Below are 13,398 nucleotides of genomic sequence, written 5' to 3'. Positions count from 1 at the left end.
GTATAATTTTTCAAAGTGGTTTTCCCATGTGTCTCCATTTTGAATGGTCAATTCGTCGTGTTGTTTTTTGTGTAATGTATTTCAGTTGTCCCAGAAACAATTGGAATCAATGGATTCCTCAATGGAGCTGAGTGTATTCTTAATATACTGCTCTTTTTTGGTTCTGAGTGTGTTTCTGTATTGTGTTAGTGTCTGACAATAAGTAAGGCGTAATTCCTCGTTTTCTGGCTGTCTGTGTTTTTGGTTTGATATTTTTCTAAGCTTTTTCCTCATGTTATGGCAATCTGGGTCAAACCAGTGTCTCCCCCCTCCACCAGTGTCCCCCCCTCCACCAGTGTCCCCCCTCCACCAGTGTCCCCCCCTCCACCAGTGTCCCGCCCTCCACCAGTGTCCCCCCCTCCACCAGTGTCCCCCCTCTCCACCAGTGTCCCCCCTCTCCACCAGTGTCCCCCCTCTCCACCAGTGTCCCCCGCTCCACCAGTGTCCCCCCTCTCCACCAGTGCGCCCCTCCAGCAGTGTCCCCCCTCCACCAGTGTTCCCCCACTCCACCAGTATCCCCCCCGCTCCACCAGTGTCCCCCCTCCACCAGTGTCCCCCCCTCCACCAGTATCCCCCCTCCACCAGTGTCCCCCCCCACCAGTGCGCCCCCTCACCAGTGTCCCCCCCTCCACCAGTGTCCCCCCCTCCACCAGTGTCCCCCCTCTACCAGTGTCCCCCCTCCACCAGTGTCCCCCCTCCACCAGTGCGCCCCCCCACCAGTGTCCCCCCCCTCCACCAGTGTACCCCCCTCTCCACCAGTGTGCCCCCCCTCCACCAGTGCGTCCCCCCTCCACCAGTGTGCCCCCCCTCCATCAGTGCGCCCCCCCTCCACCAGTGCGCCCCCCCTCCACCAGTATCCCCCCTCCACCAGTGCCCCCCTCCACCAGTGCGCCCCCCCTCCACCAGTGTCCCCCCTCCACCAGTGTCCCCCCCTCCACCAGTGTCCCCCCCTCCACCAGTGTCCCCCCCTCCACCAGTGCGCCCCCCCTCCACCAGTATCCCCCCTCCACCAGTATCCCCCCTCCACCAGTGCGTCCCCCCCTCCACCAGTGTCCCCCCCTCCACCAGTGTCCCCCCCCTCCACCAGTGTCCCCCCCCTCCACCAGTGCGCCCCCCCTCCCACCAGTGTCCCCCCCTCCACCAGTATCCCCCCTCCACCAGTGTCCCCCCCTCCACCAGTGTCCCCCCCTCCACCAGTGCCCCCCCTCCCACCAGTGCCCCCCTCCCACCAGTGCGCCCCCCCCACCAGTGCGTCCCCCCTCCACCAGTGTGCCCCCCCTCCACCAGTGCGTCCCCCCCTCCACCAGTGTGCCCCCCCTCCACCAGTGCGTCCCCCCCTCCACCAGTGTCCCCCCTCCACCAGTGTCCCCCCTCCACCAGTGTCCCCCCTCCACCAGTGTCCCCCCGCTCCACCAGTGTCCCCCCCTCCACCAGTGTCCCCCCCTCCACCAGTGTCCCCCCTCCACCAGTGTCCCCCCCTCCACCAGTGTCCCCCCCTCCACCAGTGTCCCCCCCCTCCACCAGTGTCCCCCCGCTCCACCAGTGTCCCCCCTCCACCAGTGTCCCCCCTCCACCAGTGTCCCCCCCTCCACCAGTGTCCCCCCCCACCAGTGTCCCCCCCTCCACCAGTGTCCCCCCCTCCACCAGTGTCCCCCCCTCCACCAGTGTCCCCCCTCCACCAGTGCCCCCCCCACCAGTGCCCCCCTCCCACCAGTGCGCCCCCCCCAGTGCCCCCCTCCCACCAGTGCGCCCCCTCCCCCACATTACACAGTGTGCTGCTTACTGCAAAGCTTGAGGCCACTCCTTCACCCTTAGGAAATAACAATCTTCCTAAACAACCAATCAGCTGCCAACAAAACGAATTTTTTAAATGTCAACGTTACACAATATGAGAATAAAACACACTGATTTGATGATGTGGTTGATTTTATCAGGAACTAACGCACATCAGGGTGGTAACTTTGTAAAAAATCATCATGAAATGTGCTCAAGAAAGGGTGTAAGGACAATCCTAGTAACTACAGGCCGGTCAGTTTAACATCAGTGGTGGGTAAAATTTTAGAAACAATAATCAAGGAAAAAATTAACAGGCACTTGGAGAGGTTTAAGCTAATTAAGGAGATCCAACATGGATTTGTAAAAGGCAGATCATGTTTGACTAATCTAATTGAATTTTTTGATGAACTAACAGGGAGGATTGATGAAGGGAATGCAATGGATGTTGTCTACATGGATTTTCGCAAGGCGTTTGACAAAGTACCACATAGAAGGCTGGTTAACAAAATTGAGGCTCATGGAATAGGTGGGTCAGTGGCAGCTTGGATAAGGAATTGGCTTAAGGACAGAAAACAGCGAGTTGTGGTAAATAGCTGTTTTTCAGACTGGAGGATGGTAGACGGTGGTGTTCCCCAAGGGTCAGTGCTGGGGCCACTGCTTTTTTTGATATATATAAATAACCTGGACATTGGAATACAGAGTAGAATTTCTAAATTTGCCAATGACACCAAACTTGGGGGTGTGGCAAACAGTGAGGATGATACCAATCGACTGTAACAGGACATAGATAGGCTAGCAGAATGGGCAGACAAGTGGCAGATCAAATTTAATACAGAGAAGTGTGAGGTGATGCATTTTGGCAGAAGGAACAGGGAGAGGCAATATACACTTAATGGCACAGTTTTAAAGAGTGTGCAGGGACCTGGGAGTTAATGTGCATAGGTCCCTGAAGGTGGCAGGACATATTGAGAGAGTGGTTAACAAAGCATATGGGATCTTGGGCTTCATAAATAGAGGTACTGAGTACAAAAGTAGAGAAGTTATGCTGAACCTTTATAAAGTGCCGGTTAGGCCACAACTGGTCACCACACTTTAGGAAGGATGTGAAGGCCCTTGAGAGGGTGCAGAGGAGATTTACCAGAATGGTTCCGGGGATGGGAGATCTTAGCTACAAGGACAGGTTGGCTAAGCTGGATTTGTTTTCATTAGAGCAAAGGAGGTTAGGGGTGATTTTGATAGAGGTGCGTACAAGATTATGATGAGTTTGGATAGGCTAGACGGGGAAAGGATGTTCCCACTAGATGATGGTACAAGGACTAGGGGACACAGATTGAAGGTTTTGGGCAAGAGGTGCAGGGGGGACGTGAGGAAAAACTTTTTTACGCAATGAGTGGTGAGGACCTGGAACTTGCTGCCAACAGAAGTGGTGGAAGCGGAGACACTCAATGTATTCAAGTGGAGACTGGATAAGCACTTGAGGGAAATAAACTTGCAGGACTACGGGGATAGAGCAGGGGAATGGGACTGACTGGATTGGTCTACAGAGAGCCGGCTCAGACTCGATGGGCTGAATGGCCTCCTTCTGTGCCGTTATGACTCTATGGGCTCGATTTTCCAAGCCCCGAGGAGGCGGGCATGGAGGCGGGACAGCCGGTAAACTCGGAGAAATTGGGGGCAGATGGCAAACCCACCCCCATCCCACCTCCGTGCCCATTTGCCAGGAGGCGGAAGATGTGCAGCTTCGGGTCCCATCTCCTGGAGGCGGGAAAGGCATTTAATCCTTTTAACTGCCTGTTAACAGGTAGTTAACAGGCAGAAAAAAGTATTAGTGCCATTTTACCTTCACAGATGAAGGCTTCCCGACCTCGGAGAACCCACCGCGTTGGAGGAGGCGTGGAGGAGGTCTGCGGTGGTTGGAGGCACCTGGAAGTAAGATGTAGAGGTGAGTGATGGGTGCAAGTGTGGAGTGGTAAGTATGCAAGGTGAGTGATAAGTTTAAACAAGTGTTCCCTTACCTTACCTTGTTTTCCTTCCATAGCCTTTAGCCGCGGAGGATCGGGAGAGTCGACACCCTGCTTGTCAATTTCAGGTAATGGCTGATGGACCCTCCGATCCATCAGACATCTGGAATTTACAAATTTGAAAGGTTTGATGAGTCCTCACCTCAAAGACTCATCAAACTAAAGAGAATGTCAGTGTTTGACAGCTTCACAGGGCTGTCAAACACTGTCATTTCTTCTTTCAAGAAGTCTTGACAGATAGCACGTCTGACGTTGACGTGATCTATCAGTGACTTCTTCCCTAATTGGCCTGCTGAGCCCACCGGGCGGTCTTAACAAGGTCAATCAGGGGAAAATCCCTCTGAATGGTCAGGCGAGGATGGAGGCGGGACATTGACACGACAAGCAGCTGTCCCGCCTCCAACTCACCTCCATTCACAAAATCCAGCCCAAGGACTCTATGACTAAATGGCAGTTCACTTTTCATGTTGAATGCAAATTAGGTGTTTGGCCAGGAGGTATATGGGAAACACTCACGATGACAGGCAGACTATTGTATGCAATCACTTGGCAGCAGTGTTTTCCTATTCCCAATATATTAAGGCCAATTTTCCTCTCCTGGTGTTTTCCAGGTGCACTTTAGGTGCAATGCAATGCAAGTGGGACCTTCACGTCAGCGCCCAAACGTCCTCTTGGGCCTAATTTAAATATCATGGGCTGACACCAGGGCCTCGATTTTCATTGAGACGTGGAGGCGGGCTTGTAGTTGTGCGAGGGTTAAAATCGCAAAAACTGGCATGCGGGACCCCCCCGGGCCTGGTTCCTGACTCCGAGCAATTTTAACTCAGTCGTGTCTGATGGTCCCGAATCTGTCCCGCATCCAACAGGCGAGACTGGTCGTTAAGGCCCTTAACAACCACTAAATGGCCTCTATAATCCTATTTTGAAAGGCCCTTGCAAATTTAACCCTTTTCCCACGTGAAACGCGCCTGGTGGGAAACACGAATGTGAAACCTGGTGGGAGCACTATTGGATTGCTGACTATCAACTGCAGGTCAACCATTAAAGAGGAGATTTGATCAGCCATTATTTGCAGGTGGCAGGACTTAGTGGTCTCAGGTCTGGGGCAACTTTTAGAAGGCTTAACCACACCTGTGGAAGGTTGGAGCCTCACACCCATCTCCACTGTCACCTCCTGGGAAACCCCTCTCGCCACCTTCACTCAGTGCTTCCTCAACGGAGGCATATACCAGAAGCATGGGAGCCATTTATTTCCTTCCCATCTGGGCATTAGAGGAGCTCGAGCACCAGCTGTGGCAGCAGCAGAACCAGGAACAACAGCAGCAGCAGCAGCAGCAGGAGCGCCAGGCTGCTGCTCACCCACCTGAGGCTACACAGGCCAGAAGGGGCCAGCGCCTGGAAGCCCGTCGGTGCAGGAGATACCCCCCAAACAGGGTCTACAGACGCAGGGTCAGCTACCTCAACATGTCTGAGAGGTAGTGACTGGCATCTGCGCAATGCTACAGCAAGACCTGCAGCCCAGAGGACCAGGTGGACAAGAGTTACCAGTGGCCATCAAAGTCACCACCGCAATGAACTTTTTTGCCTCAGGCTCATTCCAGGGATCAGCAGCAGACATCAGCGGCATCTCCCAGGCGGCCGCACACACTTGCATCATGCAGGTAACCGATGCCCTCTTTGCCCTCGCGCACAATCACATCCATTTCTCCAAGGATCGAGCAAGTGTCACGGCACAAGTGGTTGGATTAGTTAATCTGGCAGGCTTTCCAAGGGTGCAGGGCGCCATTGACTGCACACATGTGGCCCTTAGGGCACCCCATCGCAATCCAGGTATTTTTGTCAAATGCAAGGGCTTCCACTCCCTCAACATTCAGCTGGTGTGTGACCACAAGAAGGAAATTTTGCATGATTGTGACATGTACCCTGGGAGTTGCCATGACTCCTTCATACTGCGCCAGTCTAGTGTGCCTCTGCTATTCAGTCCGCCAGACCAACTTAACAGATGGCTACTTGGAGACAAGGGATATCCCTTGAGGACGTGGCTAATGACGCCGTTGAGGAGGCCAGCCAATGAAGCTGAGGAGTGCTACAACTCCAGCCACATTTCCACCAGACCCATTATCAAGCAAACCACCGGTTTGCTGAAGATGCGCTTCAGATGCCTGGATAGATCAGGTGGAGCCCTGCAGTACTCAGCAGCCAGGGTCTCCAGAATCGTCGTGGTTTGCTGTGCACTTCACAACATGCCACAGCATCATGGCTTGCAGATTCCTGAGGACCAAGTGGCTCCTCACATATCTTCCTCAGATGAGGAGGAGGAGGAGGTGGAGGAGAAGGAGTGCGAAAACGAACATCCTGCAGAGGCCCATCAACCAGCAGCAGCATTATGCGAGAACATCGCTGCCCGGGATGCAAGGAACGCACTCATCCTGGCCATATTTGCTTAGCCTAGTCAATCAAACACTTTTGCCTTGCTGCTTCTTACCTGAGCATCGACAATGGCCAAGACCCTGCGGATTCCTAGCTATTTGTCCAGCATACTGACAGTTGCAAGTATTCCTAAGGCCTCAATGTGGAAGTCCCAATAGCGAAATGACAGACGCCACAACTGCAACATTTGCCATCAGAATTTTTATGTTCAATGACGATGTGATGGCATTTTTACAATAAACACAAATTGCACCCAAGTGAGTACCCTTGTGACTATTTGTGCAGAATTTTCCTCTTACGCGAGCTCATACGTGCTGCCTCCCCTGTGGCTTCAGCAGATGTGGAGGTCCCTTGCTCACTTTCCTGCTGCTCTTGTCTCGACACCTTTGCCGGGCGTCCTCTGGGGTGGCGAGCCTGTGAGGGCTCGTCAACAGTCTGCTGCTCCTGCGGCTGTGCAGGGGTTGAGACGTCTATCTCACTTGGGTGTGGACTCTGGTGGGGCTCTGACCAAGGGCTCTGCAATGGCATGGAAGTGTGAGCACTTGGAGAGGAGCCCCCACTTCCTTGTGGTCTGCCACCAACCTCCCTCTCATGGGTCAGGTCCCCCTCAGCACCTGCAAGTGGCTGGAGAGCACCTTGCTGCACACCAGGGGGGCCATGGGGACACGTATCTGCAATGGCAGTCCTACTCAGAAGGACTTCCATGAAGGTCTGGTTTCAATGTGCAATAAATGCCCATCACTCCTCAAGAGATGTCATTCTATTCTGAACAAGGACCATGTTTTCCATACCCTGGCGACTAAGCTCCTCCATGGCCATAGCCATCCTCTCCTCTATGGTAGCCAGCCTTACCACGGAGGTAGCAATCCTTTCCACGAAGGTAGCCATCCTTTCCGTGGTGATGCAGTCATGCACCAATGACTCCACAAAGGCTCTGCTCATGTTCACTATGGACTCCTCCATTCGCTCCACACTCGCAGTGACCCTAGAGACAAAACCTGCCAGAGACTCCTGCATCTGTGCATGGAGTTCTATCACCTCTGATCTTATGGATGGACACAGAGGTAGAGGGTTGACATGCTGCTGAGCCAAGCTGGCAGAGTCCTGCGCCCTCCGACTAGGACTCTCCACTGCTGTCCCTGTCTCCACAATCTGCTAATGCTCACTTGTGAGCTGTGATACACCAGGTGACAACACTACCCTATGTCCCGAAAGTCCCACTGAGGTGTGAGTGTCTGCGCTGGTGCTGGGTGCGATGAATTCTGCTTACGCTGCACCCTCAGAGGTTGCAGCTTCCTCTGAGGAGTCTGGCTGCTTAGCCTCTTCTTCCTGGATAAGGGGGACGGATGCTTGTGATGGCCCTGTGGGGGAGTAAAGGAAATAGTCAGAGATGTGATGCAAAGGCTACATGCACATCGCGTTTTGCAGATGCTCATAAGTCCACCTGTTAAAGCTTCACAATCATTATCAGCAACACATGCAATGTCAAAGAGAGAGATGGGAAACTTTTCTGTCACCAGCTTGCTGTGTTACACCCGTCTGTCCGTCCCCCATGCGCGAATCATCCTCTATTCCCATAATTTCCAGGACGGCCTCCTCCCAAGGGGTCAGGTGGGCTATTGAGGCTGCCCCTCCTCCTGTCCTGGCTCGCTCTCTTTTGTTGTGAGCTCTCTTTTCCTGCAATGAGGGAGACAAGTGGAGGTTGAGTGAGAATGAAGGAGTGAGTGTAGAGATTGTATAATATAGATACTTAGAAGGAGACAAAGATGGAGTGAGGTTGCAAGACCAAGGGCCCTCCCTGTGTGTTGTCAGTTGTGTTCAAAGCATCAGAGTGATAGGGAGTGTGAGGGCTGCATGGTCGAATAGTTATGTGAATGTGAGCATAGAGAGAGAGGGAATGGGTAAGGGTGCATGGATGTCAGTGTCAAGTGGGATGTGGAGGAAGAGATTGCTAAAGCTGAGTGCTGGTGAGGAAAGGCAGTGGGGATCAGATTGAGGGTGATGGGAAATTCATACTCACTTTTCCAGTGCGCTGAAGGCCATTAAATCTTTTCCTGCACTGTATCCAGGTTCTGCGGGTGACTCCCAAGGAGTTGAACTCCTCAGCCACCTGCATCCACACTGCCTTGGTCTGAGTGGGAGGCCTCTTCCTCCCTGATGAAGGGAAGAGCACCTCCCTCTTGGCCCTAGCCCCATCCACTAATGCCTGCAGTGCCACCTCATCAAAGCGAGGAGCTGATCTGCCCCTCCCGCTTGTAATATATGCTGCAGCTCCCTCACACTGCACAGTCAAGAAGCTTGGTAGTCTGCAGAAGAAGCAAGGCTTGCTGTGGACCTTAAATGCAGCAGCAATGATGACGTCATCGGAGGGGACTTTCAGTCATGAAAAACCCATTTGCAAAGGCTTCCCACACATTGGAAATCAATTGGCCACTTAAGCTAAAATTGCATCAATCTCCCACATCCATTTAGATTCGTGTGGGAAACACGAAATTCGGATAACACGACACCATCCCACACCTGAGTTAAAATCCCCCCCCAGGTGTCTTATTGGATGCAGGCAAACAGAGGTGTGTAAGTTTGGACACTTCTCTGAGGCCTTAGCAACACATTAAAGGGGAAGGTACAATTGAAGCCCCCGTGAAAGGAATAGAGTGATTCAAGTCTGTTCATGGAAGAAGGAACTTTTTACTGTCAGCTGCTGACGAATATTCGTGTTAAGATCCATTTTAGACAGCCAGAAACTCAAATTTAATCGTCTGTGCTCTTCTTGTTTATTTAAATATGCCATTGCCCCGTGACCCTAACCTGTCCCTAGTGCCTCGGGATGATTTACTATGTTAAAGGTGCGATATAAATGCAAGTTGTTGTTGCTGGAATAAGACGTGTTCAATTGTAGCGATGTTCCACTGCTACATTCACATATGCTAAATATACAAGGGTAGTCCAATGTGATACTACCATTTTACTGTGGGAGGGTGAACAATACACTAAGCAGACTGTCACTACTAACACTACTACTGCAGCATTAGGAACAGTTTCAGATGCTGATAAATGAATCTTCAAGCAATTTACCAACTTTTCAGCACATACTAGGGCTCAGCGGTCTGTCCCTTGAATACAGCTCGTACCTAAATGCCAACACAAGAAGCAATAGTGTTTTTCCTGGCATATAACCAGTGGAAGTAGATGAAATCTGGGCACATGCTCAAGTAATGTAGTTTGGTGTTAATTTATATTTAATTTAAACAACTGCACCTTCTTCAGATGCAGTCTGGCACAGGCATAATAAAAGACATGAGGATGTTCATGTGTAGAATGGGGTAAAAAGGAATTGCTCTGGTGCTATTTTGGAGCACGACAGAGAGAAATGTATCCTAATGTGTTTTGCAGTGACAAAAGGGATAGGCTGAATATCACATTATTCTTTCTGTTTCGCTATAGTTGTCTCCCTAACTCTCTCTTTCTCTAACTGTCTCTTTCTCTCTCTGTCTCTCCGTCTTGCTATCTCTGTCTCTATCGCTGTCTCTCTCTCTTTCAGAGAGTGCTGAGGCAGACAGAAATGGCTGGGCTACCAAAACCATTTTAAAGTTAAAAGAACTTAACAGTCCGATTTGTATTGCTTAAATATGCTTTTGAAGGAGCAATATAATATGCAACTCCTTTAAAAATAACAGCAAGATATGTGCAAATATTTTAACCTAAGCGTATAATGTTGAATGAACTATGTTATTAAAAAGATATTTTCTGAGTACCCCACCCTTCAGTTAGTATTAGTGTATTAGAACCCATTCCTACACTCACAAAGTACTGCAGGATATGATATTTCTTTTCTTTTCATTGGTTACAGATAAAATACGTGTATTCAAGATCAAACTTGTCCGCGCAATTTACCAGTTCACAAGTTGTAGAATTCAGGTATGTCCCTTGCAATTTTCCTATCTAATACTTGTAAAGTAATGACATAGTGGAAGCTTTGACAGATTACATGATTCTACTTTCAGGACTTGATTTGCAAAGGTCACTTGCTGATCCCAACCTCCATAGTTTTTTCGTGTGCAGTGGTAACGAAAGGGGTATTAACCTTTGAGTACAGCTATTCTGCTCACTATGACTCCATAGTCTTTTGAAATCTGTAAAGTCTAATCAGGAACAGCGCTAAGAGAATTACATTTCTCTGTAAGTCGTACTGTACTGTGACAGGTTTAGTTAAATTCTTGGTTTCTTTAGATAACCCAGAATATAGGAAAGACTATCCTTAGTAGGAGGTAAAGGCAGGGAATGTAGCTACTAAAACTGGACAAGTAGGTGTTGTCTAGACCTACAAATTTTATAGGCAATCTAAGATTAAGAGAATTACCAATCACTAAGTGAGTAAACTTGGGGGAAATTTTTACCTAGCCCACTCAGCGGGAAATGCTGGGTTTACGGCCCACCCAATTTTACTCTCCACTGAAGTCAATGAAGAGTAAAATCAAGAGCGGTGCTCAACCCGATCCCATCAGTTTCCCACCAGGCAGATTAGGTTACTATTTCTCCAAAGAATCAGAGGGCTGTAATCTAATGCTATAGTTGCTTCCTGCATGCATGATCAAAGTTAATCATGAGTGGTTGTCTGGATTTAGTCAGTGGCACAATATGAACTTTATAAAGCACGAAGCTTAACAGAAAAATATAGTAATGAGCAAGTGCATTTTTTAGTAATTTTATCCTATAACCCAACAAGCTTCAAGATGGCTGGTACCCTTCAGAGTCTTTGCCCCAGCATTTGCTTAGAATGGCAAAACTTAAAGTGTGGAACAAAAAAAGGCCAATCAGCCTATCAAGTTTGATCTTTCCAATGGACCATGTGCAATATGAACTGTCATGAAATTGCCCTAATCTCTGAAGGGGAACCAAATAACCAAGGATAATTCTACCCTTTCCCTGAAGGTAACATCATTCAGCCTGATTTGTTGCATTCTCTGTCTGACATTCTTAAGATGTATTTTGGGTAAGTTTTACCCCCAAAAATGGGTTGGTTGGTGTCAGGTGGGAGGTTAAAATGTTAAAAATCAAAAGCAGGAACCCAACTCGCCTCGAACACGCCCAGTTCCGGTTTTAATGGAGGCAGGTGAGGGGGGGCAACCAATCTTCTCCCAACAAGCTTACCCTGTAAACCCACCCCCCTACCTCCACAATCACCCCCCTCATCACCGACCCCAGCCTGTGATCACTGACTCCCTCAGCACCAACCCCTCCCCCATCTCTGAACCCTCTCCAATCTCTCCCCGACCCCTTGAGAGGGAACAGTAGCATAGTGGTTATGTTACTGGACTAGTATGTATCCCAGGCTGCTGTGTGAGGCAAGGGAGGAGATTGCAGGGGCTCTGACACAAATTTTCAGAACCTCTCTGGCCACAGGGGAGGTGCCGGAGGACTGGAGGACAGCTAACGTAGTACCATTATTCAAGAAGGGTAGTAGGGATAAACCAGGGAATTACAGGCCAGTGAGCCTACCATCAGTGGTAGGGAAATTATTGGAAAAAATTCTGAGGGACAGAATTAGGCAAGGATTAATCAAGGATAGTCAGCATGGCTTTGTCAGGGGGAGATCATGTCTAACCAATTTGATTGAATTTTTCGAGGGGGTGACTAGGTGTGTGGATAAGGGTAGTGCAGTTGATGTAGTCTACATGGACTTCAGTAAGTCCCGCATGGGAGACTAGTCAAGAAGGTAAGAGCCCATGGGATCCAGGGCAATTTGGCACATTGGATCCAAAATTGGCTTAGTGGCAGGAGGCAGAGGGTGATGGTTGAAGGTTGTTTTTGTGACTGGAAGCCTGCAGGGTGTACTGCAGGGATCGGTGCTGGGTCCCTTGCTGTTTGTGGTGTATATTAATGATTTAGATACGAATGTAGAAGGTATGATCAGTAAGTTCACAGATGATATGAAAATTGGTGGAGTGGTAAATAGCGAGGAGGGAAGCCTCAGGCTACAGGACGATATAGACGGGTTGGTCAGATAGGCAGAACAGTGGCAAATGGAATTTAACCCTGAAAAGTGTGAGGTGATGCATTTTGGGAGGACTAACCAGGCAAAGGAATACACAATGAATGGTAGGACCCTAGGAAGGACAGAGGATCAGAGCGACCTTGGTGTGCATGTACATAGATCCCCGAAGGCAGCAGGACAGGTAGATAAGGTGGTTAAGAAGGCATATGGGATACTTGCCTTCATTAGCCAAGGCATAGAATATAAGAGCAGGGAGGTTATGATGGAGCTGTACAAAACGCTAGTTAGGCCACAGCTGGAATACTGTGTGCAGTTCTGGTCGCCACACTATCGGAAGGATGTGATTGCATTGGAGAGGGTGCAGAGGAGATTCACCAGGATGTTACCTGGGCTGGAGCGTTTCAGCTATGAAGAGAGACTGGACAGGCTGGGGTTATTTTCCTTAGAGCAGAGAAGGGGGGACCTGATTGAGGTGTACAAAATTATGAGGGGCATAGATAGGGTAAATAGAAAAGAACTTTTCCCCGTAGTAGAGGGGTCAATAACCAGGGGGCATAGTTTCAAGGTAAGGGGCAGGAGGTTTAGAGGGGATTTGAGGAAAAACTTTTTCACCCAGAGGGTGGTTGGAATCTGGAATTCACTGCCTGAAAGGGTGTTAGAGGCAAGAACCCTCACAATATTCAAGAAGCATTTAGATGAGCACTTGAAACGCCATAGCATACAAGGCTACGGAGCAAGTGCTGGAAAATGGGATTAGAATAGACAGGGCTTGATGGCCGTCGCAGACATGGTGGGCCGAAGGGCCTCTTTCTGTGCTGTATAACTCTATCTAATTCTAGAGGCCTGGACTATTGAACCGGAGACATGAGTTCAAATCCCACCACGGCAGTTGGGGAAATTAAATTCAGTTAATTAAATAAAAATCTGGAATAAAAAGCTAGTATCAGTAATGGTGACCATGAAACTATCGGATTGCCATAAAAACTCATCTGATTCACTAATGTCCTTTAGAGAAGGAAATCTGCTGCCTTTACCTGGTCTGGCCTATATGTGACTCCAGACCCACAGCAATGTGGTTGACTCTTAACTGCCCTCTGAAATGGCCTAGCAAGCCACTCAGCTGTAAAAAACACGCTA

The 13,398-nt window shown here is 49.7% G+C and overlaps 1 long non-coding RNA gene across 1 annotated transcript in view; it reads left to right on the top strand.

Moving 5' to 3' along the window:
• LOC147124641 (uncharacterized) overlaps positions 1 to 13,398 on the top strand; it is a 50,894-nt gene that overhangs the window by 4,583 nt on the left and 32,913 nt on the right. Inside the window, exon 2 of the long non-coding RNA XR_015080064.1 lies at positions 10,117 to 10,184. This is a non-coding gene — a long non-coding RNA (uncharacterized LOC147124641). The remainder of the gene's footprint in view (positions 1 to 10,116; positions 10,185 to 13,398) is intronic.

The sequence above is a fragment of the Somniosus microcephalus genome, chromosome 1 (assembly GCF_052327205.1).
Source record: "Somniosus microcephalus isolate GS21.2 chromosome 1, FLI_Smic_1.0, whole genome shotgun sequence".
Classification (NCBI taxonomy): Eukaryota; Metazoa; Chordata; class Chondrichthyes; order Squaliformes; family Somniosidae; genus Somniosus; species Somniosus microcephalus.
This window is presented reverse-complemented; position numbering and strand designations above follow the sequence as displayed.